This window comes from Aquila chrysaetos, chromosome 10 (assembly GCF_900496995.4).
Source record: "Aquila chrysaetos chrysaetos chromosome 10, bAquChr1.4, whole genome shotgun sequence".
Classification (NCBI taxonomy): domain Eukaryota; kingdom Metazoa; phylum Chordata; class Aves; order Accipitriformes; family Accipitridae; genus Aquila; species Aquila chrysaetos.
Window position 1 is genome coordinate 36,657,755 of NC_044013.1, and position 10,859 is coordinate 36,668,613.

Genomic DNA, 10,859 nt, shown 5'->3' on the forward strand with positions numbered 1-10,859 from the left:
ACACCCTCTCTTTTTTACTCTCCTTGCACCACCCATTGCACCTTCATCCAGGGCTGAACTGCCCTGAGATGCCTGGAGCCCCCCAAGAGGAGGTGGTGAGGACTTGAGGGTCCCGGGGGGCTTCATCCCTTCATCACCCTCCTCTGCACACACCTGGGCAGTGAGTCCCCAGGGCGGACGCTCGTGTCCTGTGGGATGCCCACAGCCATCTCACGTGTTGCCCTGCGCCGAGCCCTTCTTGCAGAGAGACCGAGGTGTTGCAAACTCTTTCCCTGCCCCATCAGCCCTGTGCGTGCTGGCAAGGGGGAAGTCACGTCTGTCCATCCCTGCCTGGATATGAGTTTTGCTGTCGCTGCTGCTCCAGAGGATGAAGACAACCCCCCGCTCACCGTCCGGGTCCTCCTCAAGTTCCAAAACCACCCGACCTGAGCAGGTGGGGTGACCTGGGTAGGAAATGCCATTTCTCCCGCTCCATCAACCCCAAAGCAGCAGCAGCCAAGGCCAGGGTGTGCCAGGACCTCACGGACAGCACGTGCGGGCAGGGACGGATTCACACCTCAGGGCGAGCTGGCAGCCTGCATGGGCCCATCCCCAGGCTCAGCCCCACAGCGAGCTGAGCCCGGCTTTGCAGCCCAGCCGGGCTGCCCTAATTAAAAACACCCAAATTAATTGGTGCGTTGCTTTTCCATCACGGCCTCTCCAGCTCCGAGGAGAGCCTGTGTTGTTCTGCGCTGACCTGAAACGATTTGTCAGCGGTCAGTTCGGCTGTGGTGGGGGACGGTGTCTGCTCCCATTATGGCTTTCCCTTCTGATCTGAGCTTGGTTTCCTTGTTTGTTTTTCCCAAAGAAAAGGCTTTTTGTTTGTGCTTCTCCTTCAGCAGGAGGAAATTTCCAAAGGAGCAGTCACTTTGAATCAAAATCTTTCCCTTCCGAATGGGCTGGTGTGGTTTGGGGAGATTTTGCCTGCTTCTTTTTGAACTTCTCCAGGATGCGACTTGGGCGAAGCGGGGTGAAAGGGGGTGTGGGGCCACCCCTGGGTGCCCTCCCATTGCAGCTGGTGGGGCCCTGGGGCAGCCAGTGGCTCTGGGCTTTGAGGAAGGTGTGTTTCTCTGTTTGATATTCAAAGAGCAAGAATCGCTTTTTTTTAATGCAAATGCCTTCTCTAGCCAGTGGAGACCTGCGGATTCATCACCTCGCCTTGTCCAAACCCAGGCAGGATGCCAGCGCTGAAGCCACCACAGGGGACACTCAGACCTGGAGCTTCATGGTCACTTCAGTCTTGGAAAACTATTTCAGATCTCAGTTCATGCTGGTGAGCTCGGTCCCCACGTTAGCCCCACAGCTCCCTTGCCCACCAAGAGGAGGGTGGTCACAGCTTCAGGAGGGATGAGGGGCTGCACTGACCACCAAAGCTCCCCAAGCTGATTTTTCATCATATGCATGAGCTGCCAATGAGCATGTGCTGGCTGGCAATGGAAGCTCTGCTTTTGTAGGCATTGCCTGAATGAGGGGAAAAAAACATGATGGTGGAGAACTAAGTATGAATTATACACAGAGAACTTCACAGGAAAGACACGAAGTGTAAGGATTTACTGGGGGGAGTGGAAAGGCGCCCTTGATGCCTTCAGCTTTGAAGATGGGATTGGAGACTTGAAGGTCTGTAGATGGGTTCAGTTTGCTTTGGCTTGTTTTTTCTTATCAATAGGGTTTTTTTTCCTTTCAGTAAGATATTTTTAACCTACATCCTCTTTTTCCAAGAAGGTGGCAGCTGGGAATTTTTTTTTTTTTTTCGTTTAAAACCTTTTGGAGGAAGAGGACAGGAAGGCGATGCCTAAGGCTGGGGCAGCTCTGGCATGAAGGATGCCAGCTTGGATGGGTGGGTGTTTCTGAACTTCCTGAAGAGCCTGTCAGTGAAAATCTGGGTAACTGGGCTCTTAAAAGCCAGATGCAGGAAGGTGGGTAGAGATTTCCAAGCAGAAAAACCCACCCATCTGCCCCCTCCTACAGAGCCATTTAGCCATGAATTTCCATTTCCTCCTCCCCAGCCTCTGCATTAAGCAATTGTCTATAAACCTGAATGCCTAAAACCCTGAGGCTTTTGGGAAAAAAAAATCCCAGACCTGGTTGCCTCTCCCATTGGAGCCAGCCAGCTTGCTGCTGCCGGCGTCCCCAGCCCACCCAGCGGGTGCATCACTCCACAGGGTGCAAATCAGCATCGTGCCCAGGTAGCATCACCCACGGTGAGGCCAGCTGGGGTCGGGGTTGTCCCTGTGTGGTTGTGCCCTCCAGCCCTTCTCCCTACAAGAAATGCTGAGAGTTTTTACCAGCACTTCTTGCTCCTGCTGGGAATAGGTGTGAGCCCTCCCGGCATGAACCTCCTTCAGCTCTGCTCGGCAGGAGAGCAGGGGCAGATAGATGCGAGAGGACAAACTGCTGCGTGATGACGATAGCCCGTTAGGTAAACTCCTGCCTTGTGACAGATGAAGGGAAGTAGCTTTGGGGTCTTTTTCCCCACACTTCAGTCTGGAGCTGTGACAGCTCAGGCTATGGCTGGGTGTTTATTACAGCAAACAGGGCAGCCGGAGTTGGGAAACTTTTATATTCTCAGCTGAGGCTCAGTCCTGGGCTTTGATGAGGAGACTGGCAGGACCGTGGGGCCGATGCTTCAGCGAGAAGCTGCATGGTCACAGCTAAGCAGGGTTGCTGCAATCAATAAATGCATGCAAGTGTGCATCGAGGAGCAGCTGAAAGCAGCTCAGGGAAATCCTGCCCCTGTCTCGGCTGCGTGCCTGCCGGGGCCGCTGCACGGGAGGGCTGTCAGCTGGGAGATGCTGGAGAGCACGCGTCTGCTTTGATGATGAAAGGTAGGAGTGAAGAAATCCGTGCCATCACAGGAGAGAGAAGTCTTTCAAGTTGGGCTGTGTAGCTAGCTGCCAACCCCCAGCAAAGCACCGTGTACCCATCTCCATATATACTTCCCGGCCTCCTCCAGACAAACGTCCGTCCCTCTGTCCATCCAGCCGCTCTCACTGGCAACGGGGCTGGTGAATAGGGCACAGATTGACACGGAGCAGAAGTGGGATCTCAGCCTGATCCTGGGACTGTCACTGTCCTGCAGCATTTTGTAGTGGGAAACTGCACCAACGTGATTATCATTGTGCTGAAAGATAGAAAAAGAGAGAGATCTGCTTTGGGATGGTCACGTAACCTTCAGTAAAGGGCAAGATGGCCTTTACCGGGCATGTGAGCACTGCTGGGCATCATTTCCTTGCTCAGCTCTGCATCAAAGGAGCTCAGGGATGTTGTTTTAAAGCAGCCTGGGGTATCACACCCTGTCACAGCACTCGGTGCTGGTGCTGTGCCCGGAGGGGAGCCCAGGTTTGCTCCATCCCAGGGTGATGCTCACAGTCCCGATGGCAGAGCCACAGCTTGTCCTTCTCCATGAGCTGCTGTCCTCCTGGGAAGGCACTGGGAAGGTTTCTGCAGCGGAGAAGAAGCACCAGCCCCAGTTCGGTGGTTGAAGAATGAGTTCGATGCACATTGTGGGATTTGGGGAATTGCAGGGGGAAGACAGTGGTGGAGGAAATGACAACTAGGAATATTGGGGGTAAAATAACATCAATACCGAAAAGAGAGCAAGACGAAAATCAGCCAGGGTTGCCCATCAGCTTGCTGATTTAAGATTCACTTTGAAAACCTATTCCCCTTCAGGGGAAACATGTGCCTGCCCCACCGGCAGCCGACCCCGGCACGCTGCTCTGCGAGAGGCAGCGTCATGCTCCCTGGAGGAGGCATTTGGGCAGGGAAGTAAGTGATTTCAAGAGCTGCCAGTGTATTTACAGCAAAGCAGAGTTTTGCAGTGCTGAATCGCTTGGGGAGAAGAGCTCGGCCAGCAATTCCCGCTCCCGCAGCCCCGTTGCACCTTGACAAATGGAGTGCTGGGCCATGAGTTGCTCGGGGCTTTGTGCTGGGAGCTGGGAGCACGGCCAGGGCTTCGGCTCCGGGTGGTCACGGGGAAGGTGCTGCGGCAAGTCCTGGGGAGAGGACCGGCCTCGGTGCAGGAATCGAGGCACATCCCCCTGGGAAGAGCTTCAAAGGCTCTCCCTCCTTAAATACCTTTCCTCGTTATAGCCTCTGCTTTGCATTTTCATTTTTCAAACACCTCATAATCACACTAATTAATACATTCTGGGATAATTCTTCCTGGCTTCCATCAAATTTAAATCAGCATTTATTAGCATATTGCCATGTCTGTGTTGTTTGTTAAAGTCCAGCATAACCTTGTACTTCATTATGAACCCAGGAAACTATTTCAGAAATGAGCTGGAGAGCAGTAAGCTGCGATCAGGACGCCTGCCTTTATTTTCCTCCCAGATCATTAGAGCCCTTTTGGGTACCACAGTAGCATCTTGCTAGCACCAGGCCCACATTCAGCTGCAGCCAGCCAATTCATAGCCCGTATTCTCCCCCCAGACATTTCATCGGAGCTGAATTCGGTGAGGCCAGCGCGGTCTCGTGCATCTGGTTGACCCCCACCAGCTCTCCCTGGGGCTGCTTCACATTGTCTCGCTGTAGCGGGCAGGTCATGGCATTATCCCACCATGGTGCCGGGGCCAGGCTCCCCTTCCCCAGCCACCTCCTTCCCCCTGGAAGTTGATGCCATGACATGGGCAGAGACTGGCCAATGCTGTTTGAAATCTCCCCTTGCTGCCCAAAGAGGTAATTTTGCCCTTTGCCCCTGCTCTCTTCTTGCCTTGCCTTCCTTCCCTTATGCCAGCAGGAGTGATGGGGTGAGCTGGGGACGGGACAGGACGGGCACTTGGGTGGCTTTTACTCCCCAAGCCCGTCGATGAGAGCCGAGCACAAAGCAGCTCAGACACTCTCCTGCTCTGTCCTTGTGAAGGTCCGGGGAGAAGGAGGGTCTCTGGAGGGGGGTCGGGTCACAGCAGGCTCTGCCCTGGGGAAGGGGTTTGGCGTGCGAGTCCATCGAACATGGGGTGTGAGGCTGAATCACGCTCCCTCCTGCCTGCCATCTCTCGCAGGGGGAAAGTGGATGTTTAATCTCTTTGACAGCCAGATTTCTGTGGCTGGGGAGGTGAGAAGGTTTGGAGGCTTTACGACACGAATCACTCAAGATTTTGGCCTTTAGGTTTAGGGTCAAAAACCCCCCCTGCCCCATCCCCTCCCTCCCACCCTTCGGCAAGCCCAGAGGAGGTGCAAGGGGGGGTAATTGAAGAGGCTTAAGGATCTTTTTGGCACATTTACTCGTGTCCCCTGGGGAAATTGCCACTGCAGAGCAAAGCCAGACCTCTCTCCCCTCCCCGCGCTCTCTCTTTCCCGCTCCCGGCAATAGCAATAGCCGCAGCCGCCGTGATCGATTCTTGGTGTCAGCGCCGGCCCCCACGCGCCGGGGCAGGTCAGGCATCCGTGCCCCCAGCGCTGGCTGGGGTGCAGCGTAAAAGTCAACCAGATAACCGTCACAGCCATTAATCATAATTAGAGGTGCCAGGGCGGGTCAGAGCAAATATACCCGATCTCATCTCGGCTGTCGAATCGAGGTCCCACGGGGCTCAGCCCCTTCGTGCCTCGGGTCAGGCTGCTCCGCACAGGCTGGGGCTGGGGGGATGTGATGTATCCCCCGGGGAAGGGGCAGAGAGAAGGCAGGAAGGCTGGAAATTAATGGGGAGGAGGTGTGCCGAAGTCTTTTTTTTTTTTTTTTTAAAGATAACACATATATATTTGAGCTGTGCCGTTCCTGGGACAGTCACTGTCTCCCTCTCCCTTTCTGTCCCAACAGCACCAGCTCCAGGACCACCATCACATTTCACAACCTGATGCTGAAACCTCCCAGAGGGCCAGAAGACAGCGCAGACTGCAGCACCAAGATTAACACTATCCCTATTTTTTTTTTTTTCCAGCAACGGTTGTTTGCGTTGGAAAATCTCAGAGACTTTTGCCTCTGGCTAATGTGTTCCCCCCCCATCACTGCACTTCTCCTCCTGAAAATGTTCCCAAAATATTCGTGGGACTTTTTCCAGCTGTCTGGCCAGTTAGAAGGGCAAAAAATGATCAAACTCCACCGGCTGCTTGGTGCACGAGCGCTCTGCTGCTGCTTTAGCTGTATCAGCTTGGAAAATGTATCCTTCAATCAGTTTAAGCCCCTAGGCCTGATGTAATTTTACCGCTGCCTTCTCTCTAAGGTAATTTTACGGCTGCTATCTCTAAGTATTTACAGATGGGGAGAGCAGCAAAGTGAGAAGAGACTTTGCTCAGTTTGTCCCCGACATGAGCAGCAGCTCAAGGGTTGGCAGACGGGGCTTTTCCCCTCGTGATTCAGAGGGACCCATGGTGGGACCCATCCTGCTCACTGTCACGGGCAAGGAGCCTGTGTCAACACCAGCAAAGCCTCCAGCCTTGGCAGGAACTGTGGCATTTGCTGGTCCTTAAATCATCCCATCCCAGATCTTCCTTTGGGGTGGGAATTGAATTTGCTGTGGATGCAGCTCCTCGCGAGGGTGCTCTCTGATCTCTGCTACCCCTTCTGTCCCCTCTTTAAGGTCCAGCATCAGATTCCCAGGGAGAAAACCACCCTGGAGATGAGGGAAACTGCAAATCAGGTTGTGACGCTGAACAAGGAGGCACGTGTGCCCACACTGAGATCTCCACATGCTGCCACCCCATGAAAACCACAGAGCTGACGGCTTTCTAATGTCAGTTTATAACTGAGTTAGACTTTGCTTCCGTCTCTGTTCATAAAAATTATTCTTGGACAGGTCTCTGAAGCTTAAACTGTCAGGAATGCTATGGTACATTTTTAAATAAATCAGTCAATAGATCAAGTGCAGAATAAGCAACAGAGTTAGGCGTATGCTTAATCTGGAGTCCGAGAGACAAAAGCACTTGCTTAAAGTCAAGCATGCGCTTAACTGCTCATCTTGGTGGGCCAAGTTTGCTGAATCCAGCCTCACAGAGAGCTTTTTAAATACAGCTAATTGCACATTGTGTGTAATGGGCAAGTTCTTGCCTCCGAAATAACCAACAATTAATTATTAGGAATGTTATTTAGCAGTCACATAATAGACACCGATGGTGCTCTGTAGTGGTGCCTGTTCCAGCTGTATTTGCAAGGTTGGTGGCATTTTGCTCACTAAATATATATATAGTAAGTAGTCTATTAAAGCAGCATGGGGGTTGTGTTTCAGACACCTCGTTTAGAGTGGGGCTGAGCCATCTCCCACCGGGATGTGTCGGAGTGGGACCCACATGGCAGCCAGAAACCCACGGGGGACCAGAACCGGGAGGGCAGAAGTGATGGGGCCGCTCACCGTGAGCATCACTGGCCTGCAGCTCTCCCCATTTATTCTGCACCCTGCAAACGAGGTGGTTTCTGCACTGTTTCTGCTTACCTGCTTCTTCTCCCCAAGTGCAGTTCGTGTACGAGGGGAATCCCTGCTGTCCCTGCTCTGTGTACACCCTGGCAGAAGCATGGGGACCCCTCTCCTCCATCACTTCTCATGCATTCCTGGGCTAATCGGGTTGATAACTCCAGCGGTGTCCTGTGTCTGAGGGCAGTGTTGTAGCGTTGTCTGGGGATGCTCGGGCAGGAGGGATGTAGCAGAGCCGAAGTGTCCCACCTGGGGGCTGCAATGACAGCCTCAGCCTTGACTCTTGGGGATGTTCATCCCCGCTCTTAACCTGAACCATGTAAACCCCATGAAACAGCTCATCCCAGAGCCAAGGGTCTTGAATTCCATCCAGCTTCTCTTTCCTCGGGTGAAACCCATCCCAAACCCACCCCATGCCCGTGCAAGACTCTCTGAATGCTTTTTATAACCTACTTTTTATCCCACCTTGCAGCTAAGTGAAGTTAATTGACCCACACGGTCCCAGAACTACCACAACCTTCTCCAGCACCTGCGCTTGGGTTTTGACATGTCAGGCCCAACTCTCCCCCTTCCACTTATTTTACAACAGGCTTGTATGGACTGATATGCTCCAGATTTGGGTGGCAGAGATAGGAAATGACCACGGAGAGCAACACAAAACTTGTCCTGTCATTTTGTAGGGTTTTTTTCATCCCATCCCTGAAAGGCGTGAGGCATTGCCACCAAACTGATGTGTTTTCTGCCAGGTGGGACACTGTGAGCAGCACCATGCCCACTAAAAGCCCATCTATACATCCCTCCAACCATCCCTCCATCCATCCCTCCATCCATTGCATCTCTGTCTATTTGGCCTGCGCTGAGGCAGGGCGGCTTCTTGCCTTGACCATGAAGATGAAGGTATGGTTGTTAATGCAGTAAATGAAATTCATTAATCAAGGGGGAGGGAAAAACCTGAAGAGAAGAGCATTCATTCATCCACTTACTGACATGTCTAATGGAGCTTTTGTTTGCCTGCATCTTCATTTTTGTCTTGCCTCGCAGACATGCACACAGAAATTTCAGGACTGAGCCAAGTTGGAAATTCCAGCAGAAGACAGACAAAAATCCTCCATCACCACTTCCCTTTGCATCCTCCAAACTGGGGAGGTTGCTAAGTGACAGCATTTCTGCTCTCACTAACTCACTGCGAGAACCTGAGCACTTAAAAGCAAGAAAATGGATATTTAAGGACATGATAACTCATGTTCTTTGGTAGCGACCAACAAGCTGTTTGTTCTGAGAAGACTGGGGATATTTTCACCCAGAAATTAAATTTGGAGGGGATGAGTAACGGCTTTGGTGGGAACTTGCCCTTGTTTACACCTTGTCTGCAAACATATGCTGAGATGTGGACTGTGCCCAGGGATCCACATGCACACGTGGGGGGATTTTAGCCCAGTTTGTGGCCTCGGAGCCCAAAGGGCAGAGCCCGGGGGGTCCATGCACCTGTGCCTCAGTTTCCCTGCCCTGTGCAAGGAAGCTCAGGACCTTGCTGTAGGGACAGTCACATGCCACGTCTGGGAGTCCAGCACTGTGGGTCCTGTCCCAGGCGTGATGCTGAAGACCTGATCCCAATTTTACTTGCAACGCCCAAGACAACAGAGCATGGGGAGCTTGCTCAGACCTTTGCAAGCTCACCCTTTGCTTGGCTTTATCCAGACACGTTTCTAAGCAGGTTGGCTGGATCCTGTCTCCTGTATCCCATGCTGGTGGCTCCAGTGCCCATCACTGGTGGCAGAGCCTGAATGCAATCAGCCCGGCCACTTCGCCTCTCCTCACTGCCGACCGGCTCCATTTATTTTTTTTTTATTCCGCTGTTGTTGGGATTGCTATTCTGTGATCCCATTTAAAATCATTGATTTACCACAGACTCCTCAATAAGCAATTTGGAGCAATTGAAGCTGTTATCTTGCTGTAGATCACATGGTGCTAGGAGTGGGGGGAAAGGGGGAAGGAGAGGAAAACTAAGAAAGAAAAATGGCTGGAGCTCCCCACAGCCAGCATGGATCCGTCCCACATTGCATTTACACACACCTCTGAGGCCCGTGGAGGTCGGGCAGTGGTTTGCGTGTTATGGTCCAGGAGGGGGAAGAGGGTCTTTGCTCCCTTTATTAGGATGTAACCCAGATTTAGCGGTCCAAAGAGCATGAGCTCGGGCTGGGACCCGGGGGCTTTGCGGGGTGGACAGGTACAGCATCTGCAGAGCCTGCGGGATGGGGGAGACCCAAGGTGGGTCCTGAGGGTCAGAAATGGGGAAGGGGCTGAATTTATCCACCATTGATTAGCAACAACCCCAATCATGGACATGGGCACTTGTGGGGAGTGTAGCACAGCCCCCGTGCACCAGCGGTGTCGTTTCTTTTTCCACTTGGGTTCAAAGGCTTCTCCTCTCTCTGCTGGGGAGGAAGGTTTGTAGCCCGGGATGCCACCTCCCCTCCTGCCTGGCTTTGCCTCCTGTGTCTTCTGCCATGCACTTTGGAAAAACACCTTTTTTTTGAAACACTGAGGGTTTTGGGGGGAAAGGAAGAAGAAATCGCAACCTGATTACAGGGGAAATTTGCCATCTTTGCATCAGTGAGCTGTGAAACAAAACGCTCCCTGACTACGTTCGGCAAATACCAATTTGCAGGGCCATCAAGGAGAAGGATAAAGCATCCCAGCACTGTAGGCTGGGGGCTGTAGTCTTTAGCAATAGGTTTCCAGTAACTTCATAACCCCTGAGAAGGGAGCTCAGGTCTTCAGAGTTAGAGATGCCCCAGATCCAAAAGCAAAAGGAGGGCAGGTTTTAAGATACCTGTATCTTTTCAACCACAGCCATTAGCTGGGAATCAAATCATAAGAGCCCAGGGAAGCTGCCCCAGAGAGACTTTGCTTCCGCACTAATAGGTGGAGAGCTCTCTCCTCATCATAACCCACAATGCAAAGCCTAAATACAAAATCAGGTAATAGAGAGAGGACCTGGCAAATGAGTGCACTGCAGTGATTTGAACTGTATTGTGAATGTTTTGAGTGCAGAGAGAAAATAAACCGGTTATAAAACATCTACCTGAGAGCCACAGTAAAGGTGGCTTTAAAAACACAGTAATGAAATGATTCAACTGCTTTCAAGAGGGTTTGGGAGCTGCTGTATGGGGGCAAAGACGTGCAGGTGAGTGCTTGTACCCTGGTTGCATTCACAGTGTGCAGTCAATTCATCTAGGCAAGACGATGCCATCAGCTGTGGTGGGACCAGAAATGATGTTTCTTGGTGAAATGGCACTGAACTTGTTGCTGCTACTCCCAGAAATCCCTGGATTGTCTCTCTCACACCTCCAATGCTTTCCAAGCCCATAACTTCTGCTTAGCCCAGCTGAAATGGAGATGACCTACAATGCTTCTCATGTGGGCTCATATTCACCAACGCAAACGCTGCCCGGTGTGTATAATTGCCCCATG